This window comes from Aythya fuligula, chromosome 13 (assembly GCF_009819795.1).
Source record: "Aythya fuligula isolate bAytFul2 chromosome 13, bAytFul2.pri, whole genome shotgun sequence".
Taxonomy (NCBI): Eukaryota; Metazoa; Chordata; class Aves; order Anseriformes; family Anatidae; genus Aythya; species Aythya fuligula.
Window position 1 is genome coordinate 2,119,529 of NC_045571.1, and position 27,858 is coordinate 2,147,386.

Here is a 27,858-nt window from a genome sequence, read left to right on the forward strand (position 1 = left end):
TGAAAAAATAGTTTTTATTTATTTAGTTAAAGAGCAGTTATGATGAACGTGAAATAACAAAAATAGTATGGCTGGCACATCTGGGACATTTCTTACAAGGCAGCAGATGTAGAATACCCCAGGATTGATTCCACTTGGCCATTTATAACTGCTGTTTAGAGAAGTCAGAGGGGAAAATACAGATAACAAGAATGAAGAACTGTTGCTCTCTAGTGCCTGAAAAAGTAATCCCTTGGCAAAGAGCAAAAAGATACTGTACAGGAAAAACAATTAAGTGATTCATGTATCTCTAGCATTTACCTTTAAGCAACATGATGCATTTCATGGTATTCTTAACATTTTGCTCCAAGATAAAATATTTTCGAGAACCTAGACCTACACAAAATCAAAACAACTTCCTTCATTCAATCATGTTCCAACCATCTTTCAAATAACTCACAGATAAGAGTTGAAAAAGATGACTTGTCAAAAGCTAGGTTGCAGTATCTCTGTTATGTGGTTGCATTACAATATTTACTAAAAAGAATGGATTCGTTTTAGGTCATTCCATTTGAATTTGGTATTTATTATGAATAAATTATCATGGAATTTTAATGCATGGACTACTTCATGTATATTTTCATTCATGTATCAGAGTACAAGTGCAGAAAATAGTACATTTATCCATTCTTATGGCATTAAGAACATAATCTCCTTGCTCTTGTAAGCTCTTTTCTTCTGTTTTATTTATTAGTTGACAGTACTTTGCTTTTGTACATTGGGTTGCATCATATGCTGGCAGAAGCTGAACTTGACATAATTTTAACTGCTCTAGGCTTTTACTGTTATTGTAGTCAGTGCTCTGCTTATTTTCCAAATTCTGAAAATTATAATGCATTTTAAAGTAAAATTACACTTTCTTTCTCAAAGCTGCTTAAGCATTACTCTACAATTACCCTGTTTTAAATGTAGTGCCTCTGTAGCATACTCCCAAAGATCCGTTAAGACATAAACTAATGAATTACAGAACATTTTGCCATGCCATGCATTTTGGTATTTTAATGCACTTTGAAGCAGGCCCCAGAAAACTGAGGACAGCGTCCTCTTGCTATGCAGAGCCTTGTTTCAAGACCAGAACATAAATGGATTCCTGCATTTATTTATTACTTCAAGGGTTTCACACAGCTCCTCTGCCTTTCTAGCTTGGAGGCCTTGCTCTTCAACTGTTAACCCTGCCGGGCCTTGCGTTGGCCTGCCCGCAGAAGTCAGGTCACATCTCACGTCTTGGGCTTTCTCCTGAGGAGATGGGCCTGCGTGGCCCAAGGAGGACAGTCAAGTCACACAGAATTTGAGATTCCCTGCGTAGTGGAGTGGTGAACCGTGAACAGGTCAACGTGCCCAACCTCGGAAAGAGGGCAAAGAAAGAGAAGAGGTGCTTCAGCCTCACTAGCACAGCCTCCCACTCCATGGGGATCATCCACACGCCCAGGCAGACAGTGCTGGAAGGGGCTGGCTCTTAAAATGCAGCCTGCAGTAGCCGTAATGCCTGCAAGTGTTTGCTTGTGTGACAATTGGAAATGAGCTGCCGTACTTCATTGTGAATGCACTACGTTTGGGTTTTCTCACCCTTAGAAGGGAGCTAAAATACTAGGTAGCACATTGCTTTTGACCTTGGCGGCATTTGAAATAGTCTCCTGATACTAACAGCAAGTTCTGGTCTGTTGTGTCCAGCAACAGTGAGCACTACCTTAAAAGAACACGTATTGATTCTGCTGCCAGTTGTCAGCCCTTACTTACTCATTTCACAGCACTACAATAAGATCAGTATGCCACTCTGATCATTGTAATACACACTATGATATAATACAGACGGTGACACATTTTGCATTTAAGCAACAGCATTACCAAAAATAATAAAAAAAAAAAGGATAGCTCAGAAACTATTTTTTCCCTTAAGACTGTTGGACTGATGGTAACATCAAATAGGTAAAGTCTAATTAGTCTTACTCTGGTTTTACTGGAAGAGCTCTACGACCTGAAAGTATTACCGATGCCATTAATGCAAATGAATTCACAAATTTAAAGAGAAAATATAATTATTAAAAATGAAATTTTAAGCAAGATCATTAGAAATTACTGTTTATTATTATTTTCCCCATTGAGCATGCATTGATCATATCTATGCAGTATGGGCGACTTTGACTGATTGTAATGCTAGACCATTTATTATGAGAAATCAGAGTATAAAGAACCACAAACACCATAAAAAATAAAAACAAATCTAACCGTGCAAGAGCTGTTTTCAAACCTCTGTACTTATACTCTCCCTAATGCCATTAGCCACTGTTTAATTGATATATAAGAATGTCTAAAACTAATGATTTTTATAAAGACAGAAAAATCATAATCATTTGTGTATTTAATTTCAAGATAGTAAAAGTCCTTTTTCAGGATCAAACCATTAACACCCTTTCCTAAGCAGTGCACTAATGCTATTTACAAGAAACCTTGCCAAAATAAAAAAATGCATGAAAGAACTGAAAGAGTTTGGTGTTATCTCCCTTGAATCTTTCTAGGTTTTAGCTTCATGATTACGTTAAATCAGCTATTACACCTTTGGGTTTGATAGTCTTCAGCAGATTTATGTTTTTATGAAATTATTTAATCACTTTCTGAATCTATATAAACTTTTGCGTCCCATAGATTAAACGGCACAGAGAACTAGAGTTTAAAAATCTTGTTGAACAAACTTATTTGCTCATTCAAGCTCTGTCCCTTGATGATTTTATTTGTAAATGCCACCCTCCTTCAAGGAGTTATTTAGCATAAGAAAGGGTGAACTCACCCTCAACACACTTAAGAATTATGAACAGAGCAACTCCTACATTTCCTGTTAGTTGTCTCATTCCTAAACTGCTCCATATCTTTGGTCGTCCCCCTTTTTACACCCATTCTGGCATTGCTATTTTTGACATAAATGAGAATAAGATGAAGAAAAGCACAATCAAAATGTACGTGTCCTCTCTGTCCAGCCTCTCCTCCAGCCCCAGGTACCATAACAAAATTGCCATTGATGACTGACTTAGAAAGTATCTGTATCTTTTTCAGACTATAAAGGTCTTACAGGAAATCGTCAGCCAATCCCCTAGGAAAGACCCAAAGTCTACCTAATATCACAAAGAGTAATTTAAAAAGAAAAGCCCTTGACTCTATGATCTAAGGATCACTTTACACAGCACGCAAATACACAGCTCGTTTGTCACACCCTGTGCAAGAGTGCGCTAGCAAAAAGGCATTTCCATATGGATTTAGTGCTACAAACAGGCAAGATCTTGCACCAACTTAGACTACTTTCTGAATCCCATATACAGATCGGAAATACTTTTCATACCAAATTATTGCCATTTTTAAATGAACATTTGAAACTGGAAACAAAACAAAGGCTAATCTAGACATTAGAAGCACAGGGGTGCATGTTGCCCAAATGCAGAGGTTTAACCTGAGCAGCTCATCTTCCCACACCCCACAGAAAGAACTGCAGAAGCCCAACCATCCAAGAGAGACAGAGAACCAGACTCCGAAATGCAAACAGCACAGAGAATGCACAGAGAAAGAGACAGGAATGGAGGAGTCGTGACCATACCCAAAGCGACACCCGAGTAGTCGATTCAGAAAGGCGAGGGTGACAGCTCCCCAGGACAGACAAGTGGATTCGCTGGAATTAATCAGACAGATCAGATCAAAAGCAGTGCCTTTTGACACGCTGATCCTTTTTAGGTAGAGCACGTAAAAACCTCTCTCAAACAACAGACCTTTCCTGTGCAAATGTTGAGAGATTAACATCTCTAGAACTGCCAAAAGCACAGACAGAGTGGGAGAAAATGAAGAGTCATGAAGTTATCACACGGATTCATTAACCAACTGATTGGCACTTTCCCATTGCTCCTGTCATGAAAAAGGACAGGAAGACATATTCACATTTATCTTAACCACTTCATAGCAGCAATTCTCAGGGAAAGTACATCATCTCATCTCTGAAAGGTGTCTAGCACTAACATATTTTGAAGATAGCAGGTGCTAACTGCGGAGCAAGCAACTTTTATTAAGTACAGACTTACTAAGAAAACTTAGCATTTGCCACAGTATTTTTGGTATTTCCATTCTTAGTATAAGGAGTACAAATACTGAAAGTGCAACCACTAAAGATTCAAGTATTACAGAGAAAGAGCATAAAACCTCAGATTTCCTTTAAGCACTTCTGCTTTGAAGTTAAAAAAAAAAAAAAAAAAGTAAATCTCATAGAAATAAGACTAAGAGATTAATTAATACTTAGTTTCATCTGCTTGCTGAGAGTTGTAATCATTAACAAGAACTAGCTGTAGCAACATTTTATACTAAAACTAAGATTACAAATCACCAAGATGCTCATTTAATAATGGGTGGTTCCTGAGGCTAAATTCAGGATTCTAAATTATTTGAGTATTGCTACAGTAACCCAGCATTTACCAGTACATAATTCATACTGTGTTCTGGACAACAGCTTTCACAGACAACGTTCCTCTGCAGAGTATGGGCTTAAGTTGCACCAGGGGAGTTTTAGGTTGGATGTTAGGAAGAACTTCTTTACCGAAAGGGTTGTGAGGCATTGGAACAGGCTGCCCAGGGAAATGGTGGAGTCACCATCCCTGGAAGTCTTTAATAGACGTTTAGATGTAGAGCTTAGGGATACGGTTTAGTGGGGACTGTTAGTGTTAGGTCAGAGGTTGGACTCGATGATCTTGAGGTCTCTTCCAACCTAGAAATTCTGTGATTCTGTATGCTTCAAAAGGCAAGTACTGTCATCTATTTTACCTTCAGTTTAGCTTCTCCATTCAAAATAGCATAAGAGCATGAACAATGGGATTTTGCATCAAGCACAAAAAAAAAAAAGAGGCATTAACACATCAGCTATGAAGATCCTATGGTTACACCACTATCTACTGGTAGATGTTTTCTCTGCGGGTTGTAGGAACCCACACAAGCATGTTAAGAAAAGTAGTTATTGATAAGAAATAGGTTCCTTGCTGTGATTTTTCCCTGAATAGAAAGTGACATTTTAGAAAACTAATACTATCAGTAATTACAGTTTTTATATTGCACGATTATTCAGTGCCTTCAATTAACTGCATGGTTGCATCTTACTGTATGCTGCACAGAAGTCCACACAAAGAAGCATCTGTCTATTAGAATAACTTAAAATTTAAACAGTTGACAAGAAGCAGGAAGACAAGACAAGAAAAGTCTACTGAAAGAAACACACAAAAATACTGAATGCATATGGAGAATGCTTACTAGAATTAAGCAACGAGGAAGAGGGCTCTGAGAAACAAAAAGAAATAGAGCTGAGAATCACAGCTCTCCGCCCTGCCAATACCAATGTGCAATTCTGCTTCATTTCATCTCCAAGGTAAATGAATCAGTGTGACAGGAGCAGATGCCACAAGCGCTAACCTAGCAGGAACACTTGCTGTAACAAAGGAGAGAAGCAAACAAAGGAACTCAGCAGCAACCAGTACAAGTAACAGTTCCTGCAGCAGGCATTACCCTTTTTACTCTCCCACTTTGGGGCAGCAACATAGCCTTTGGTTTTCCTACTCTCAGAGAGCATGAGAAAAGCTACCGTTAAGGAACTGCAATCTTTGGGGTTAGTCCTCTTGTAACCCCGAGAGTGCCCAAGTTCAGTACAGCAGTAAGAGCAACACTCCAAGTTACAAATAAGTAGCCTGACGTACACTGTCGTGCAGAGTTCACTTTTCTCTGTTAGACACTTTCAATAATAAATGATCTGCTTCAAGAGGGTCAAGGAGAGTTCTCTTTGAAAAGCCCAAGAAACACCTTGATGGTTGTCATGACATTCCTTCTTTTTCTGCCCTCATTGCTATTCTGCATTTCATACCCATTAAGAATTTCAAATACCTTAACAAAATCGCAAGAAATTGGCTCCACTGAATGTACGTTTCATGTCTCTAAAAAGATTAAAAGTAATAAGGTATATTGGCATTTGGCTACAATCCTGTTAATATCTCGCCTTCTCTCTCCACCTGCAGTTCTGCAATGTGACTGTTTGGTGCTGGCAGCTGGAGGACTCTGACTTAAACCTGACACTGATGTTGTTGGTTAATCTGCAACTACAACTAAGACTATCACTGAAGCTAATATAAGGCTAGTCTGTCCCAGTCTTACACTTCTGGATGCCTTCAACAGTACTGCTACACCTCGTTACTGGGCCTTAATTTTTCCCTTGTTCACTATCAGCATGGCTTATAAAAGTTAAGTTTCACCACGACTATCTATTCTTCACACCTGCACTGAAAATAATTACATCAAAAAGCCCAGGTTAAGACTTGTGTCTCTCTGAAATAGGACACTTTATCCTAAATCAATTCAAGCAAAACTCTGAGATATAAATTTATATGAAGTTTGTCAGCTGTGTGATTCAAGCTATAGATTCTTAATAGAGAAGAACTGAAACCCTTTAAGAGGCACAGGCAGAGATTGTGAAAGGTGTGACAAGAGGTGGCAGACGTGAGGAGTCATTTCTATTGCTTCAGTCTTCTGTAATCATGCATTTTCCTGAAACTGAATGTACTGGAAGTATGTATTCCCTAATCAGTCCTTTACAGTGCTTAGTTTTTCTACATGCTGCAGACATTCTCTACATAATGCTATAAAAAAGTAGAACTTCCATGCTTCAAGGAAGAATACTGGAGTTTCAGGTTTTAAATTATTACCTTCTGAGTACTTCTCCCCCGAGCAAAGGCTCCACTTACTTGTTACCTCTTTTCACATATTCAAGCTGCCAACAAAATCTAGTCTGTCTTTGCAACAGATATTTTGAGAGAATTGTGGATTTGGGGGCTCCTGGGTTTTCTATCAGCCTTTGGGTCTGCTGAAGGGATAAATAATATTTATTTTCTGAAGACAATGGGCAAGGTTTTTTCACAGTAAAGGAGGAGTTGTCTTGTCACTGGAACAAACTGGTTTAGAAAATATGCATAGAAAATTGCTTACCACTACAACCTCCAGTTTTAAAAGAACTTGAGCAGAATCAACCTAAGAGCAAAAAAATCAACAAAATAAAGTAGAACGTTCTTGAATAAGGCTACTTTTAGGAAATTCCTTCTTTATCTTCAATCACACATTTTAAAAGACACTATCTTGGCTTCTGTTGCTGACCTAAAGGCTGTCCGTTAACAAGGTACAGCCAATAATTCAGCAGCAAAATCAGAGACAAGTAAGTCTTGATACTGAAGGTAAAGAAGAAACAATAATCCAGTGAAAATTCAAGATGAGTAGAAGAAAAGAAAAAGGAGACACTAAAAGAAAACTTTAAAAAAAAAAAAAAGAACTGTACTTGGGCATGGTGGTTCTAAGAAGTCCCTCTTGGCAATACTACTCTGACAATAAAACCACAATCTAAGCCTGCAATTACCATTTGACAGTGTTCGAGGAACTTCAGTTATTATCTGTCCTCAGAGCTACTCCAGTACCCTCAGGCATTGTGGAATAATAGGATACATTTCTATAGCTATCTCCTGTATGTATGCACGCAGGCAGGAATCAGAGAGAGATGCTCCTGCCACAAGTATTCTAGAAGTGAAAAAACAAAAGATGTTCTCCCAAGGTTACTGGGCTTACATTGATGTGGATCCCAAAGTGAAGCCTTGGGAAGGAAGAAGATAATCTTGTAGCACTACACAAGAGTTAAGCAAAGTCAGAAGATCTGTTTTCTGGGTACTCCCAGCACTCCTGTGCTCCTTTGTTGACTCCAGCCACTCACTGCCCCCAAAAGAAGTGATGTGTCAGCTGTAGAAGGGTTCTCCTAACCCAGGAGAGTCTCCTGGTGAGATGGCTGCTTCCAGCCCACAGCACCCTCAGATGTGCAATGATGGTGGAAATAGCTCTGGTGAGATTAAACATAAGAGGTGGCAAGACAGCCTGTGGAGACCACATTCTTCATGTACCAAGAAAACATGTCCAGGTTAGGTTTAAAGGTAGCCTTAAACACACAAGTGCATGATCACAAGCTTCTCTTGACACAGTAACAGCACTGGGCACTGCTGAGGACTAGACCAGCATACAGTATTTAGTGGTTTTCAGAGAGAAAAAAAAGAAAAAAGAAAAAAAAAAAAAAAAAAAGTAGTTTATATGCCTTTACTGTGTAGTAATTCTTCTCAACCTAAATTAATATTTTAAAGGGTTGATCTGCCATATTTGCATTGATCTGTCTATTCCTATTTTTCCCACCTCCTTCCCTGTTCTTCCTTGTCCAAGTTTTTTATCTTCTGTCTTTTTCTGTCTTCATTCTAGTTTCTCCTTTGCCTTTGTCACTTGAAGTTTTCACTCTTTTCTTCCCAGCCAGCTCTCCCCTGCCGTACTGAATGGACCGTTCAGACAAAGCACCTCCTCCTGTTCTGTGCTCACTGATTTCACACACCAGAGATGAGATGTTGCTTTCCAAAGTACCAGTTCAGCTCAGCAAGGGGGAAGTGGCTAAGACCAAGAGCAGCGAGAAATTAGTGTCAGTTCATTATGAGGGGAAAAAAAAATAATAAAACCCTACAAAGCTAAATTCAGATTAGCAGGATGGGAGAGAGATGGTAATTTTATGGGAATCTATTAATACATTAAGGCACATTCTCAAGTAAAGGACAGTTTACACAACAGGAGTTCAAGCTTATCTTTGTTCTATTTGCAATTAGCACGTGGCCCATGTGGATCTAAACAATGGGATTTGGGAAAATCAGATTAAAAGTAGATTGATACCAAATATTTTATCCAAACAAATATGCAGGTCGATGTTTGCAGGGTATGTTTTTACAGAGAGAATAAATCAGTGAGAGTAGGCTGCATTATCAGTGCCACTACGACACTGAGATTCTTTCCAGTCAGACCACACTGTTCTAGCAATTTACGATTTATGCTGATTTCTCCCATCCTCATTGCAATCCAAGTAAATCAAGATTGAACCGCACAAGAACCTTGCAGTATCTGAATTACAAAACTGATTTCAATATTGACCTCTCCTCTTAACTGCTTGGAAGCAAGAACTGGAAGTGATTGCTCTTGAGGCTAGCTGCCTTTAATCACAGGTAGGTGGGTTAGATTTTCCCCTTAAGAAAGTGCTGTTTCTCCATCTGGAAGACTGGTTAGATTTTCTGACTGCTATTCAAATTGGCTCTGGAATATCAAGCCTCTGAACTCCAGACACCTACTTGTTTCCATCTTAAATATATTTACACTGGCCATTAACTTACTGTTCACCTTCTAAGAATTTTATTTGGCTGAACTAAACAAGACAGTCTTCTCATCCCTCCTCTGATGAAAGGTTTCCCATTCTCCTAAGCATCCTACTCACCTTTCTTCCCACTTGTTCCAATTTGAATTCCTCTGACTTAGGAGCAGGCAAAAAGAACTATTAAAAGAATCATATATTATGGTTTCTGTAGGACCTCATGGAAAAATAGTTGCTATTTTCCCTCACTAATGCAAATATCTCACCCAGCACAGCTAAGATTTTACTTGCCCTTTCATTGATGTACTGCACTGGTGGCTTGCAGTCATCCTGTGACTTTCTCCTACTCTGTCATATCCAATTAACAAGCTCCTAGCTTATAACAGAAATATATTGTTTTTGTGCATGATCTTGCACTTTGTCCTATTGAATTTCATTCAGCTACTATTACTGTAGCCCTCAAGGTCATCTTTCCCTTCCTGTGCAGTATTCCAATCTCTCTGTGACAGTGCCCAAAAAACTTTGTGGGAATCAAGAAATGAGCAAAAGCAATTTTTTTGTCAAAGGAATTGTTGACATTTTTAAGCAAGCAATATCTGGAGCAATTCTTGAAGGACCTTTATGTAACCCCACGATAGTCCTCTTTGTGTAGCTTCAGTTAGTCTCCATCAGATTACAATAATGGGTATTATTACTGTGATGACTTTGAAAGGACTTGAAGCAATATTCAAGCTGACATTAGTTCTTTCTCTCTGAAGAACTACCATAGGTTTCACAGACATCTGAGCGGTTTTGCTTACCAAGGAATCAGATGCTTTGGTGGAGGGAGAGAGAGAAATTTTTTGCAGTTCTGGTGATATCCATACACAGCACTGTCTAAACCAAAGTAGTTAAAGTCTCATGGAAGCATAACTGTAAGATAAATACAAAAATACAAATCTACCATTTGTCATCTTAGGGCACTTGGAAACTAAGTTTAGAATAAAACCGTGTGGTCATCCTAGCTCCAGGTCACTGGGAAAGTGAAATATAGATCATATTGATGAACAAACCAGTTAAAATTCCATGAGAATGGAGTGAGTCTTCACCCATCTCTGGTGATTTTTTCTGGGGGGTGCTCCAATGAAACATTTATTTTTCTTGCTTTTGAGCTTTCCAGTTCAAAGGCTTGAATGATGATCTATTTTGAGAATGAATGTTTTCATAGTGTGTTTTTGGTGTTTTTTTTTTTTTTTTTTTTTTTTTAACAATACAGCTTGAAAATATTTAGAAGATTTGATTGATACACATAAGGACTTCAGAAACATTAGCTACACAGGCAGTGATAACAGCAAAACTGAAGAGTAGAAAAGGGTATTTTTACTCAGCTAAGAGATCAAAAGCACTGAAACTACTTGTCACTTTTGCCCTTGGTTTATTTAAGCAACCGTAAAACAATGTTTTGAATTTCAGAAGTCCCTATCTATCCTGAAGAAAAATCTAAGTGAAACAGTCATTCTCCTGTTACGTGTTGTAAAAATAATGAATGTGGAAGCAGGTACTGCTACTGTGCTGCATAGCAAAAGCCATCATCCCTTGGGAATAATTTGTTCTTTTCCCTTCACCCTCTCAGCATCCTTTTTCATTTAGGAACATGCAGGGAGGGGACAATCTTTTACCATGGCCTTAGGTGTCTCCTTCAATACTCATTCTAACCACATGTTGTTTCAGGAGGAGAGATGCACCTACACTTATCTTCCCCTTTAAGCCCCAGCAAGAATCCATCCAGTTGACACCCTCGTCAAGATGCAGGGAGTACATCATGCAGATGTATACACCAATCCTTAATACCTCTTCCTAAAACATCACAGAACATTTAAGAAATTGAGTTCCTTTAAAAATGATATTCCGTGGACTCTATTCTCACATTCTGTTATTCCTAAAAGTGTAAATGTAGCTACAAAACATTCCTAAATAAACATGTAAGCTTCATCAACTTCAAGTAAAAGCGTAATTAATTGATAGTAAAGTGGAAGAATTGGAGCTCTTCCCAGAGCCTCCCAGAGGATTCACTTGAGTCTAATAGCAAAACTTTCCTATTGTCACAAACTCTAAACACAACAGCCCAAAGGACTGTAACATGAACAGATTCTGAAAATCTAAAGTCAAAGTCAGGTACAGAGCTCTTACTTTTTTCTCCTCTTCTTTGATTTGTTACATTGTTCATAGGAGTAATTGCAAGATTTGCCTTGACATAATTTTAAGAGTTAAAAAATCATTTTTGTGCATACTACTATATATTTAGTTTATCTGTTTGTTTGTTTGTTTTTTTTTAAATAAAGAAATATTACAGTTCACTGTCAAGTTGTCTGAAACAATTTTAGAGAGGAAAGCCACATGAAGACAGACTGTTCTGTCTGTTACGGCAGAAAGACTCTCAGAGCATGTGTCCTACTGTAAATCTCTCAAGAATTGCAAGAGTCAAGGCAGTAAAAATGTTTAATATCCTGGGCTACTCAAGCTAGTTCCTATCAGCTCATTCTATAGGACAGTTGATTTTTAATCATGCATTTCTGTAAAGAATCAAAATTAAACAGGCTTAAGTGACAGGGACTTGGTATTTTCTACTCAGTAACCCAAACCAGTAATTTGTAACTAACACAACAGTCATTGCCAATACCCCAAAACATTCTGATTTTTCTTTTTCTCCTGAAGGCATTCTGGCATCTAAGCCTGCTTTTTCTTAATTTTTATTTGTTTTGTTTAAGTGTACAATTCATCAAGTGTCAATATAAACTAATCTTGACAAACCCCACATACACAAGAAAAGCATTGAGCAATCACTTGTGCTATAGGCACAAAAGAAAACTGTGGGTTGCACCACCGTACACTAAGACTAGAAGTACATAAACCATAGGAAAAAATATTCTATATTTGTTGTTTGAAACAACTATTGACTTGTTTTTTACCCTTTTATTGTTGAATTACAACCTAGTTGAATTCAATTCAGTTCTGAGAATAATTACTGATAAATTCTTTGATGTATTTTTTAGCTAAGGAATTTCAAGTAATTAAGTGTATTGTACTCAAAACCTATATATTTTCAGAGTTCTAGAAAACTAGAAACTTCTCTAGTGCATCTGAAATTCATTCTTTAGCCAGGTTTACAAAATGTAGGCGTGGCTTCCCTCACACGCTTGTAAGCTTAACCAAGCCCCCATTAGCATTCCTCACCTCCTTGTACCTAAACAAGCCTCCCAGCAAAAGCTGGGTGGCATTGTTATTCTTGTTACTGGCCCAAGTACAAGACTTCTGCACCTACCAAGTGACTGTAAGTGACTTGCTGCATATTCAACCAAGTATTGCTGCTTTCAACCAAGTATTGATCTCCGAGTATTGATCTCCATACAGTACCTGGAAACAATGGCAGTCCTTTCTTTAATTTGTAAATTCTAATCAAATTATACTTCAAGAACCATTTGGGAAGAATTAGTTCAATTTTTTATTTATTTATTTTTTAAATTTTTTAACTTATTTTTAACATCTTGAAAGCATCTAGAAATTTCAGTGTCTTATGAAACTAAACAAATGCAGCAACAGCCCAGATGCACCCCAGGAGGCTGGCATTACACTCAATGCCAGGAAAACAAAATGACTCTGGCATGGTATGCCTGGGAATAAGATGGAAATAAATATTTATTTATTTATTTATTTATTTTTATTTTTATTTTTTTTTTTTAGGAAACTGCTGATGAAATACTTGGGCAGTTTTCCTTTTCAACAGTGAGAAAGATTCATGTGCAGCTGTTTTTTTTGTGTGGCTACAGAGGCACCCAAGGATTAATACTGGGTGAGAACTCCAATGCAGCTGATAATTCAGCTCCAAGCAGTTGACCTTTGGTTTCTGTTGCAATAAAGTCACACTCAACTGCTTGGGTTTCACATCAGTGCAACATATAATTCTGCCTAAATTATGCCCACTTATGTTGATCCTAGATAATTAATTTATAGTAATGCACCAAAGAACAATTACTTGCAAATATTTGTGTACTTAAAAGCACAGTTTATTTGAAAGCCAGGCACTGATATTTTTACCTGTATGTGCTGAGTGGTCTCTATGCTAATTTCTGGAAGATCTGCACAAAGTATTAATAATGAGTTACGTACTATACTAAAACAGAAAAACAGTTTGCATCTTACATAGTATTTTTTCTTTTTGTAGCAAGACAATATAGAAGTCTGCCATTCATTTCTGCAGACCTAAAGATTTCATTATGTTATACACTGCTTTGATGTTACATCTGGCAGATGTTTTGTAGGCAAACATAAATAAAGGTACTAGCCAGTCAAGAGGACATGACTTTGAATCATGTAGCAAAACACTGATGTCAGTTGCTCGAATGGTAATGTACACCAGGAAAACCTACTTCATTTAAATAGCTGTCATTTTAAATAAATGCATCACAAATTATACAAGTTTACTGATTTATTTATTTATTTTTACCTTTACTGCTTCTCTTTAATGATATTTGTCTTCTCCAAGAGCTTTGCATCGCACCCATCTAATTGACACTGAAGTGAAGAACAAGCACAGGAAACAGCCAACAGCACAACCATTTCACAAAGATCATTTCTTTCTCAGAATTTCAGTTGCTTATGTTTTCTTCTTTACTGATAACTCCCAATTGCTACACACCTTGTTAGGTAGTGTGCTGAATAAAGAGATCCTCCTTCTCCCCACCTCCTGTACTTTTAACAATAAGCTGGTTTACCCAAAGAGGTACTTCAGAGCAACAATTATTATACCAGTCTAATGCAGTATAATGTAACAAAAAGATCACTCTCCCATCTCTCCACCTCTGTTGCAGCTCTCCAATAAGGAATCTCAATCCTGACAAATGTTACCAGCCCTGGAAAAAAAACATCAACCTTGGTACTGCTTGGTTACTTAAATTCAAAAATAAGCTCTTGTGAACTGTGCAGAGCATGGTTTGCGTTTTCATAAAACATATACTAAATGCTAGCTAGACTTTGTGTTTTCAGAGTTTAAGCCCATTATGGTAAAAAAAGAAATATGATTATTTGCATTTAGAGAGATGGTATCATTTTTTGAACTTGATAAGATTCAGACAAAAGACTCCCACAAGTCAGTGTCTTATTTTATTACCATTTTTCTAAGTTACTTACATTATATTTAACTTTTGAGGTCTCTTCTGCCCACATTGTATCTGGGACTCATAAGATACTGACCTAAATCGATCCCCATTTCATTGTAGCAAGTTTTGTGATGGTTCTAATCAACTCAGTAGAGCTGCCCACCTCAATTCCATTAATGAAAAGTCAGCTCGGTGTAAGCATTCACGTGTTATTGACTATTGCTGGATCAAACAAGTAGAGTACACACAGATAAATCAGCTATGATACTTTAAAAAGTAACAATGATACGTAGCTTGTTTCTCTCTCTTTCTCCAGCCACTGAAAACTAAGACAAAGAAATAGAAAATGAAACATTAAACAATACTTGGACTTCAAGTAAACCTGTTAAAATAGCAGCTGTTCAGCTTCCTGTTTATTTTCTTGGTCTCCCACCATTCAGCTTTGCTTTTGGTGAAGTTTTGAACTCTTAACAAGGCTGAGGATAACAAGAAGACCAATACATCTTTTTTTTTTGTTAGTTGTACCTGTCCTAAGAATGACCTACAGCAGAAAATTTTCCCCATACTAGGCACTGCTTGAATCAGGCTGGGAATAAATTTCTATCCAAAGTCATAATTTTATTTATAAAAAAATAGTCAGAGAAGTCTTTTTTTTTCTTTTCTTTTTTTTTTGAGTAACAGTATACTAAGTAATAAAGTGTGCTAACAGAAAACGCGATGAAATTTCAGAAGAAAAAATGAAGACAAACACATTTATACCTACTGCCTTGTAGATATTATAAATCCAGCTTCATCATGATAGCTTTTCCATATAGCATCAAAGGACGCTAATGGAATAAATTATTGAGTCCCTAGCGACTAAAATATATAGGGCAGATAAAGAAAATATGCCATACTTAACACACAGGTGGAGCAAATACCCAGCTCAGAATTTGCTCTTAGTTTAGTTAACAGCCAGTTCGTTAGAGCATTAATGGTCCAGCAACAAACAAACCAGCAGTTAATAGCTAGTAATGACTGGTTTCTTGGGGATTATTGCCTAAATAAATCTCAAAAGTTGTGTGCTGTTAAGTAACTCACTATTTTCTTAAACTTGGCAGTGAAGTCCAATGGTAGTTGTGTTAGTCACTTATCCAGCCCCACCATTAATTCTGATCCCCTGCATGCATAGAAAGCAAAGTACAGGAGTCCTTTATCTTCAAGCGTTCATCTGTAAAAATATTAGCAAACATCTTGACAGCGGGCAAAGGGATGCTCTGTTCCATACTCTCAGTAAAAAGAACACAAGCCTGAGTGTGGACCTGTCTGTTCAGCCTAAGCATGCAGCCCTTGTGCCTCAAAGCATACCAGGTTGTTTTTTTGAAAATTGTCTTGTACATATTTGCAGAGTCATCATACATTACTGGAACTGTGTTTAGTGTTTTGCTTCCAAAAAACAAAGAGCTTGTTAAAATTAACTAAAGTTAGATCAAAAGATAATGACCACTCTGAAGACTCCCATAATAATACAGGATTATATAAACACCTAAAATTTCTTATAATACATCTTGATAGTCCTCATATTAACAACATAGCTGATTGATTTGGTATGATTGATTGAAATCTGCCAGCCTGATATCTTAATGACAACAGTACTGCAGTAATGTCTCAGAAAGCACTAAGAAACATCAAGTACTTTTGCTTTTAGAGAAAGAGACCTTATGTTTCATGTGACATCATATGAGACCCTACCAACAAATCTGAGGCTTCCTCATCTTATTTCTGATGGCACCAGGTGACCTTGTTCTGTACCACATGGATGCTGGGAAAAAAAAAGTCACTGATAAAGCCTGGAGCCAATAAAAACCAATAGAAAAGTAGGAAGCCTTGTTCAGAGCCACTGAAATAAGGGGGTGCCCACATATCGTTATGTGACTACTAGGGATGCCAGCAAGCAACTCCTCTGGTAGTCAGATCGGCTTATTTTTCTGATTAACAAACCCTATCTCCTCCAATAGCACCATTTTTGCTGAGAAATCCTAAGATGTGTGTCTGATCTACTCTTTTAGATATTTAGACATCATAGATTTGCTAACAGTGACTCCTGCACTCCCGAGGAATCTCATTAAAAGTAATAGGATTCCCCAGTGGGCCAGGGCCAACCCCACAGAGCTATCTGTAGAAAAGTAGTTTCCTCCAGGGCAGGGCTGAAGCACAAAAGGTATTTCTACTGCCTGTTTTATAAATGAAACAAGAGTTTCAGTCATGAAGAAACCAGTGGTTGTTCAGCAGGGTTACAGTAGGGTGAGCTACAAGTAATGTAAAAAGACAGATAATTGAAGTCAAATTCATAAGCTACAGCATAGTGTGTCAAAAAAGCAAATCTACATAAAGCACCACTTGTGTGAATGGGAGTAATTTGAAAACTCAAATATGCAGTATGCTTCAAAATAGGCAGCTGCCAACACATGTATTTAATGTGAGTAAATGAGGCATAGAAACATAGAGACCTGCAAGCAACAGGAAGCTGAGAAGAAACCTAAATATCCTGATGCACAGTTTTCTGGTGATCTGCAAGGTGTGAAAAAGAATTAGTAAAAAATAAAATAAAATAAAATAAAACAATACAAAAGTCAAGATAAGGCCCGAGTCAATTCACCAATTTCACTGAGAATGTATGAGGATTTAATGTTCCTAGAGATAGCATTTGGATTGGAGATTAGATGAAGAAAATTAAAACAAGCAAACAAATAGTTATCCTTTGCCTTCATCTTCTCTGAAACTCACATTTTGTAAGTTTCTGAAATGCATTAAGGTGCGTTCAGCTTGCTACTCACTCTTCTTTAAGGCAATAATTCACTTCAGTATTACATCAAATCATACTCATTAGAATAACAGAAGGACATGGATATCATTTTCTTAATCACACAGGTCATATATCAAGAGAAACAGAAGTCAAGGTTTCACTTTCCCATTCCAGTTTTCTTCCTATGTCAGTTTCTAATTGAATCAGTACTTTGTAAGTGTGAATTCTCCCAAGCACTGAATTTCTCAAAGAGATGAAATGGGTACAACTCTCCTCAGCTGCTGCCAGATCCTCTAACCAACCCTTGTCACTAGCTAGATCTCACCTCTATTTACAGCTATTACTCTCAAAGCTATTTCTTTTTTTAATCTACTTAATCTTTAATTCTATCAAATCTAATTCTCAATTTACAAGAACTGTTTTTTTCAGTATGATCATCAGAAAGAAGACTATGGATTTACACCTCCTCAGTAGCTTTTTGAGGGATAAGAGTCACAGGATAGCCCCCTATATATTTTTTAATGGTCTCTTTGCATAGACGAATTACATACAGGAAGAAGTTGTGTGGGTATAATCATCACAGAGAGCTCTACTATTATCAGATTTTTTTATTTTTTGTCACAGCAGTTGTGCTTAAGCTCTGTGTTAGGCAATATTTTCAGGTTTTTCTGCAAGCAACAGAATCTTTAGACACAGCATTCTTGCCCATGCCACTGCTTACACTTTAAAAAAAAAAAACAACACATATATATTTTTACCCTTAATAATTCACTGTTACTGGTCTAATTTACAGAAGAGAATGCTAAACCTTGCAAAAGTTTGCTGCAGATTCCTAGTGCTCAGAAGAGAGTGACTTAAATCGATCAAATAATTAAACTTTTAGAGCCCCACAGACACCACAGTGCACCTCACAGGATCAGCTCCCAAGCTCTGAACTTGCGTCTTCATCACACACAACGGCTTCTCTTGCTTTTAATGAACTTACCAAGTCACATGACTGTCATGATACAGAGATTGAACAGATGTAACCAAAGCGTTCATTCATGTGAATGCACACAAATACAAAATACTAGGAAGAAAACACTGCACAAAAGGATCACAAAGCTTGATTATAGGTTTTTCTCCTCCTCCTCCCTTTCCCCTTCATCCTTCTGCAGTACTAAGATGGATAAAACAAGCAAATATGACCAAAGGCTTCATCCCACACTAGACCTCAACCATGGCAGGACATACCTCCATTCCTGCACACTCTCCAAAGGCAATACTGTAAAGCAAATACTGTAACCAGCTCACTACAATCATTACATTCATTTATTAGCAAAAATATTAGTCTACCATGCAATACATAGCTGCCTCAAGAAAGTTTATAAAAGTCTTGATATAATACACATAATGACTATGAAAATATAGTAGACAGCTGTCAAAATAACTTGAAATATCCTAAAGCATATCTGTTTACTTTCCAGCACACAAAGAATTTATGGTAATAAGTTTTGGAAAGTAATACAGCAGTGTTGCTAAAAATGCAGAGCAGCTGTTTCTGTTACTATAAGATGGCTAATTTTTACTCATTTGTGACATGGTTTTGTAGACGGGGAACAGCTGCAGTTTCACCCAGCTGCATCCTGATGCTAAATGCACACCTCCAAGCAGTCAGACCAAAGTATAGATTGCTTTACTTTACAGCACTAAGTACCAGTGCCTTTCCAAGAAATACCCTGAAGGTCATTGGCAATTAAAGCTCCCCAAGGTCTCTTTCATTTGGGGAATGGTGTCTAACAGACACAAGGTCTCCAGAAGTCAGCCACCACATAGTAACATAGCGAGTAGTAACTGAGCTGCATGAATTAAAGAGGATGTTGAAAGGGCTTCCTACCTGGTACAAGTTGCTACTCCCCCTCACAGCCTGGAACCCTAGACGCTGGCTCTTCTCCTTAATTGCTGAGATAACACGAATTTCTCTAGTAAGAAGTAGGAAAAAAAAAAAAAGAGGAAAAAAAAAGAAGAAAGGTTCTATTGGCTGCTGCCTCCTCCTTAAAAAGGTTACTTCAAATGCCTCTCTCGCTCCCTATTTATTTTCTGTCCCTCCCAGAAGAGCAGTTTAGAGGGAGAGTAACGGAGTGTTTATCCTGGCTCTGAGGATGCACGCTTGTGCGATAACTGCCTGCTCCCTGCAGTATAGCCGGCATGATGTGATGTGCATACTAAAGCAGTTTGCATTAGGCAAGGCTTAGCAGAGCCAGCTTCCCAGTCTCCACCTTCTGTATCAGAGAGCGAGACTGCTTCTTCGAAAACAGCGGGGCTGTAACGACAAGGCGATCGGGCTCTGGTTATAGGATAAATGCATTTTCTTTGAAAACAGTATTTAAGGATAAGGTTGTATTTATGTGTCACCTCACCTGTGAAAACACGGAAGGAGCTAAGAGTGAAAACACAATACAATCACACAAATGTGTAAAAATCCCCTATTATTTGCTGACAGAAGATACTAAAATCAAAAACTAATGAGACATCCCTGGATAGGAAACATTTATCTGCTGCCATCTATCAAACAGGCAAAGGACTAAATAAATACATACAGCCCTGAAGAACACAGAGACTTAAATGTCTACAGGCTCAAAGATAAATGCAGGATTTTTACACACTAGAGTCACGACTGAACAACAGCTACATTATGAACAAGAATTAGCTCTAAAGTACTACATGTATCATAAATCTGAATAAATATTAGAGAAAGGATGAAGCTTTAAAACCCTAATTTGGATTTTGAACATTCTAGAGCTCAGAAGTGCCTGAATCTGGGGATTTGACTCTGGCCTGTCTGCATTAGTATCTCACGCACACACTGACAGAAGTGTGCAAAGATACTAAGACCATACATGATCACATGAAAAATCCCATTTGTTGCACAGGAGTACAAACATGGCAGTGAGTGCTAGTGCATGAGCTGCTTATACTTTTTTTTTTTTTTTTTTTTTTTTTTTAATCCATGATTCAGTACTTGGTTATGAAGCATTTTCAAAATTGCTCATTTCTTGTCTGCAGGGGAGGAGCTCAAGATGGATCAAAGCTTTCGGGCCCAATTTTTCCCTTCTGAGTAATGTGGTAGCCAGATGCTTACATGGGTGTACAGTGCTGCTTATTTATGCCAGTTGACTTTATTATTGAGCCTGTTCAGAACATGCTTCTTTCCTGCATTTTGCTTTGATTTTCTTGGGCTTGCTTCTCTCCTGCGGGGTGAAGGAAAGGTTCAGTCAATACGCCTCCATTTCCATACAGGTAATGTTGCTGCCTGCTTCTCAGCGGCTTTCCAGTAATCACAAACCCACAGTTAACAATGAGAAAGGATGTAAAAAACATTGACCATTTTGCATGAATTGCCATCAAAAACACCACATGGAGTTATGTCTCAAGTTGTTTAAAAGGATATGTGGATAGATTTATTTCTAATGTACCTATATGTTTTGCTTTTAATAAAAAAAATAAAATAATAATAATTTAAAAAAAAAGCAAATACTGTCCAGCTTTTGGCTTTTCTGGAAGACAGAGGACTTAGGCTGATACATCCATCTTCCTGTGTGGAAAAAGACATTCAAAGTTTTAGCTCCTCTTTATAACACCTGCAATAGTCCTCATTTGCTTATTTTCACCTACCATAGTAAATGCTCACCTATTTAAACAAGAACGGAGAAGGTCAACAGGGTAGGACACCAAGTAACAACTTTGAAACCCAATTTAAATCCCTGACTTCTCTGGCAAAAGCTACAGGTACACAGCTTGTCCTCCACTGCAGTCCCTCAGTTGGGAAATGAAGAATATTTAGACAATTTAGACAATATTTAGACAAATATTTAGACAATAGTCTTGTGAGAGTAGGATAAGAATATTTTCATTCATGATCCTGAGAAAAGAAAGTAAGCGAAAAGCTGAGAGAAAGGATTTTTATGCATTTATAGGATGCCAGAAGAGGAAGAAAAACAAAACCTCACAACAGCAAAAGTTTATATACTATGACAAAAAAAAAAAAAAAAAAAAAAAAAAAAAGCATGCCATGTGGCTCAGCACAAGTAACAAACTTGTCCATGCTTTAAAACAGGATATCCAACTGCTAACTTGAAACTTCCCAAGTATACACTGGATCTCTCTACCAGGTGCTATGCTACAGGGGAAAGTAACATTTTCCTCTTAGCCACCTGATTCGGCATTATTTCCCAAGTCACTTGCCAGACAAAGCTGGATCAGTGAGCATCTTGCTGAACTGTCTGGGCTCTTCCCCCAGCTTGGATGGTGCTCAAGCTCCCAGGAGAACAGATCGAGGAGCAGCCATGAAAACCTAGGGACACTGCTGTCATCCTGCCACAGCAGACTGGCTGTCCTAGTGCCTGGGGACCTTGCCTCAACTCCCGAGATAGCCTGATTCATTTCAGTAGCCATAGTCTCTTTGGCTTATATTTCACTTTTCTTTAACTACTTTCCTCCCCTCTCCCCTCCCATGCTGTTTAACCCTGTCTTACCTGTATATTTATAAGAACACCTCAGCTTTAGGCAACTGATCTAAGGGATTCAGCCTTAAAGTTCCCACTTCATGCATTCTCATCTTGCACATGAGTGACAAGGACAGTGATGGGGTTTCAGCAAAAAGCTGAAAAACAGTATTAGCATACCTTCCTCTTTGTTGAAAATAATTTTCAGTGCTTTTAAAGATCACTTTTGCCTTTTTATTGTTCTATCACTCTGGCAACCATAATCATCAATTTGTATACCAAAAGCCTTCCCATTAGATGAGTTCACACCTTATAGCAGAATTTAGTGTTAGAATTCCTCATGAATATGGATTTTTTTTCATATTAGTAAGTTTTATTTACTTTTATTCCTGCAGTTCTTATGCTCCCCCCTCTATTTTGTGTATGATGTTCTAATACCCCTTTGTATTGACAGTACCTCTTACCTTTATGTGCAGCAGAAATCATCAGCACATCATCTATACAAGGATCATTGTCGAAAATATGCTTTTAATTGGTCCCAGGACTGATTCTTGATGAATTCCACTAGTACATTTCCTCCAGTCTATTACTTCCGTACATTATGCAAATGGTCTTCAAGCCAGAAAAAAAAAAAAAGTGATTGGATATAGCTTAGATTCAGAAAAGCCTATTGCGTAGTATTGCTGCTCAATATTCCTCTCCACAGAATCATACAGAATAATGACTAACTTTATACCTGGGCATCTAGATAGTGAACTCCCCCTTCATTTGAATGGCCTGACTGAAGTTACACTATTAGTGTAACTTTCTGTTAAACGGAAATCAAAAAATGCCCACATTAATCCTCACTACTATTTGAGAAGACTCTATAGACCTGTTTCATAATTCTTTAATTAAAAACTGAAGTACTTAAAGCATTCATGCTATCCATACATTGGAAATTATACACAAGTGTGCACAATTCGCATGCACATAGATGGTCCACAATAATACAACTGTACTATTCACAGCAAGCACTGAATCCTCACAAGCTTACAAGATTAAAAGATGACAGAATAAAAATGCTAGTGAAAGAAGAAATCGGATCTATGTGTAACACTGAATTTACTAAAAGATGTTTTTAGTGCACTATCAATTATCAAGCATAAGACCTCTATAGTCAAAATTAGTTCAAATATTGTCACCTTGGATATTAATGATAGCAAGTCGGAAGTTGGTGAAATTTACTGCAGAACTTGACCGTTCCTTCATAATTTTTTGTTAAGATCTAGCATATCTTGACAGATATCTTAACATATATCTTCAAAATAATATGTATCACATCTCAGTGTGTATAAATACACATGTATATATTTACAATATTGTTATTGCCATAAGATTTTCAGTAGAGCACTTTCCTATCCACAGCCATTTAAAGAAAGCGTGAAAATAATGTGTTTTATATATAATTGCTGCCAAGAGTTACTCAAAAGGCTAGCAACAAGAAAAAATGAGACTGCCTGTAGCCAATTTTAATACAACCTGTTATTCTTCCCATCCCATGACAGACATGAGTTCTGAGTGAAGCAGAAGTAACATTTGGCTGGCTAAAAAATCTTTACAGACAACTCTGCCAACAGACATTACACATTAACATTGACAATGTCTGATGTTCATTGTGCAAACATTCTCCTTGTGTTTCAAGCCGGAGCCAAAAGATATTTTATGGCTTACATAAAGTTTAGTGGCAACAGCAGAGGCATGTTTTTATGGACCAGTACAGTAAAGTCCTACTGTTCCTGAATAGGCTGTTGGGAAACTGCTGGCAGTCACAACCTATTGAGAAATATAGATATTGAAATACAATATAAATTATACCCGTCACCCTCGCACTTTCCAGGATGGACACAAAAGACCATGCTCTAGACAGTTCTCTGAACATTGATTATGACTTCCCACAAAACTTTAGCTTACACTTTCAAAGTGGACTCAAAGATTTACAATAAAACCAGTTCCCACTGAAATCAAATTAAGGTTTGGGGAGGGGCAGGGACTAGAGGGAAGCAGTCATCCAAAGAGTCCAGATTCCTTTGAAACAAAAAGGTCAAATGCTCACCCAAACCATCTAAAACTGACAGCTACACAACTGGACATTACCAGAAACACAAAGAGTTTTGAAAGGCATTTTCTGCCTTATAGAATGAATGCTGAAAAAGCACATACTCAAAATGAAAATGAAGTCATCCAAAGACACATTCTTACAACTTTAAGTCAAAAGGTTAGTTCTAAAATAAAAGGATTATATATTATTCATAGCAATCTTTGTATTACCATCTTACATAGCTTAGTATTACTATCTTATATAGCTAGTCTTCAATCATCACCTACCAAATTGTGACACACATTTCAAACATCTTAGTGCTTCTTCCCTTATTAGTGTTGGCAGGTGTCACAGTAAAAAAAAATGCTCTGTACCTTTCTGTGTATAACTTTGTGAAGTCTTACTGTAGAATGGCAGTATCACCATTCCACGGTGACAAGCTTTGTTGATGATAATTTCATTGCATGATAACCAGGCAGGCTTTACACGTCAATGTAAATGGAAAACTGGAAATGGGGCAGTGCTGCAAAACTGATCTCACTCCTCACTTACTCCAAAGTGAGAGGTGCTTTGCACAGGGCCACAGCGTGCTGGTTCACTAAGATAAGTCTGAGACTGTTTTAATTTCAAGCCAGTAACTTCTCAACATCCAGATCTCTTCAAAGAAAAAAAAAAAAAAAAAAAAAAAGCCTGCGAAGATATACTAGAGAAGTCTGCTTAGTAACTGGCATATGACCAGCATAAATATTTAAGTGCTTGCTAATCATTAATTAAAAAAGATGGGAAAATGTCCCTTTTTGTCTCTCATATTGAATTTGCTTTTGCAATAGGCAAATTTTCACGCTTCTTCATTAAATACCGGCTATATTTGAAAAGAATGTACCTGTTCATTACCTTACAGAGCTTAAAGTGTAAAAAGGCTGTAAGCCAAAAAAAGTGCTCCATATGATTAGCTCTGATTCTCTGTTCTACATAAAGATCATCATTAAAATTAAATAATCATTCACTGTAACCAATATAATTCAGACCAACTGTTAGAATTCGCATTTTCTCAAACCGTGTATTGGGGAGCGATCCCATCTCCTCTGATAAGCATTTTTCTAGGAACATAGGCAAGCAGAGTACCCAACTCCCATTACATTCGACTGGGAGATAGGTCAAAAACTTTGCACAGATTACTAGCTTCTTTGATCAAGAAGTTATTTAAATGGTGTTATTTGGTGGTTAAATATTCAAAATAGAAATAACCATACTGTGGCTTCACAGGATTTCTTCTCCTTTTCTAACTATTTAGGAGAATGGTAAGAAAGATCTAAAACATCAGAACAAGATAGCGCTTTTTTCTTCCCAGGAAAGCTAATCTATATTTAATAACAGAGCACTAAGAGAGGGACACTCGTAACAGGATGAGAAATATTAAGGTGTTTCTCTTGTTAAGCAGTGAAATATAGCTATTAAATCGTTAAAACCTCTGTAGTGCTTAAATATGACAGAAGAAAATTGGTCCCAATGAGACGATATGATCTTACTTCAGTCTTTTAGAATGGTGAATGTGGACAGAAAGATTGGGAACTTGAGTATTTTTTTTCAATGATATTTCAGGGCATAACCACAATTGCACTGAATCAATTTTGACTTCCCAGAGAGATTTATGCAGAGATGTGTAATACAGCACATTAATCCCCTTGTGTCCCCAGAGGGGAAACACAAGCTTATTCAACAGCATTAGAAAGAGAAAAAATGACTTTTCAGACATATATTTGGCCTCCAAAACCAAAATGAACAGTTTGGATAATAGGAATATTTTCCCTGAAATAAAAAAACAACATCCCCATGTATGTAATGGTACAGCTACATATATCATAACACGAAGGGACCGCAGTTTATCATTTTGCCTCTGCCTGGGTGGAGCTCTGGGCACAATGTGACCAGGACACCTGAAATGTTGCTTTAGAAGCTCACTCTTTGAGCCATGGACAGCTGGCCAAAATCTGAAGCAGATCTGAAGCTGTTCAATGCCGCTTACGGAACAATGAGGCACAGTCAGTCCCTTGATTCCCAAGGCAAAGGGGATGAAGAATAATGTTTTAAATATTTCCAAAGCACATTTTCCTGAGTTTTCTTTTCATACCAGTATGCATCTTGCAAATTGAAGTAGCTTCCCAATAGAGAAGAAAAAAAATAAAGACAAACCCTGCATTATATTGCCTTCCCTATAAATCAGCACTATAAAGAGATGATACAGTATCGGTAGTCTACAAGGCACGCAGAGTGCACCATCTATTCTCATGTGCATCTGCTCAGCCACGCTACCACCACGAGACATTAGCAGACTTTTCTGAAGACAGTAACAGCAGCAGTGAGGTACCAGGACTCAAAATGGTCACTTCATCAGGCGATTAAGAGGGAGCATTGCTCAGACTTCAATTTAAATTACCTGCATACTACTGTTGATATACATCAAAACCTTTTCAGATAGCTTTATCACCACTTCTGCATTTCTGTTATTATACATATCTATACATCTGTAAAAGCACTCATACTTCCTTACAATGGAATCCTATTCAGCCACCAAAAATGAAAAATATTAACAAATATCATTTCAACTCTAGTTTTATAGACCCAGACAGCCTTCAGCAGCTTTACTGTTTGCTAATTCCTTTAATAACCTTATTTCGCAGCATCATATGTTGCCGTTTATGACTTCCTTTTTAAATCAGGTTGTATCACCCCAGAGGAAACAAAGCATCTACTCCTAGCAGTGTGGTGAAAACAGCACAGCTGGAGAAAACTAGTATGTAATCATGAGACATTATTACTTCTCCAGAAATTCTACCACCAGTGGCTCCACAGTGCTTTGCTAAAGCATCAGGCTCTTTTTTTTTTTTTTTTAATTAACTCCAATTATTTCATTTTTAATAACTGCATCAGAAATAGTATTTATCAAATTGATTATATTCTGCATCTAAGAGCCTAATAGCACCCCTGAAATCTTGAATTTGTATCTATTTTCAGAAGGTGGAGGGTATACTTCTGCATATTTAGTGGATTATTTTATTGATAATGGGCTTGGGCAACACAGGTAACTGCAAATACTTTCTGAACACTTCTCCACATACTACGCTACCCATGGTGACAGGAGGACCCATAATTTAATGTAGTGTTTGAGACAACATAACGTGTTTTTATTCTAATTCCTTATTTCAGGTTCCTCCACAAGTAATATTAGGGTGCCCTTGTAAGAAAGTCCTGACTCAGTGACCTTTGCAAAGATAAAAATTTATAACTCATTGCAGAGATCAATCAAAAATACTCATGTACCTTCTCCACAGTCAGTAATGTCAAAGTAGGTCATAAAACATTAATAGAGGAAAGTGAAATTTAATTATACTTAAGACTTAATTCACAATCCCTGGTATCCCAAGTATTTTATTCTTATACTACTGGTCAATTTAACTTTCCCTTCTCCTCTTGTCTTTTCACCTTTGTTGCTAATTTGAATACAGAAAAGCAGATATAAGACCTAAGCAATGCAGAACTTGTCAGATTTTTTTTTTTCACATTTTAGATTTTTTGATTGTTTTTTTGGGCTAAATATTTTCTTATCCCTCCAGATGCATGAGGGAGGCCTGTAGCTTCCCCACATGTTAAGAGACACAGAAAGCTATTTAGGAATTTAGCCAGTTCTCTTTTCTGCAGAAATACAGGAATTCAGATACTCAGAAGCAACATGTTGCCTCCATATATTCAGGAATTAGTGGAATGGAGCAATTCTTTTAAGCATATTGGATTTAATGTCATATCTTTTTGTACTATGTTTTCTCTTGTGGTCCTCCTACATGAAGCATCAATATCATCACAGAATTAATATTGTGAGAAAACTATTTGACTTTACTGAAGGAAACTAAATTTTAATCAATATAATCCAAATCAGTGCCTCTGCTCCTTGTTTTCATTTCAATATAAAATGAAAATGTGTTCTCATGGGTAGAGAATTATTATCTGTAGCGGAGAAGTGTATGAGCTGATTCAACACAAGTGAGTGGCAGTAGCAGACACCTCAAGTACTCTTTCAGAACCCCAGCAGAACTAAGGACTAAACACTTTTTTCTTTAAAGAGA

General features: G+C 37.3%; 1 protein-coding gene across 2 annotated transcripts in view; it reads right to left on the reverse strand.

Annotated features, from left to right (window-relative positions):
* TENM1 (teneurin transmembrane protein 1) overlaps nt 1–19,138 on the reverse strand; it is a 908,570-nt gene extending 889,432 nt beyond the window's left edge. For both annotated transcript variants that reach the window (XM_032196349.1, XM_032196354.1), the window contains exon 1: nt 19,050–19,138. The gene's annotated coding sequence lies outside the window, so the exon portion shown is untranslated. The remainder of the gene's footprint in view (nt 1–19,049) is intronic.
* Between the last annotated feature and the right edge of the window lie 8,720 nt (nt 19,139–27,858).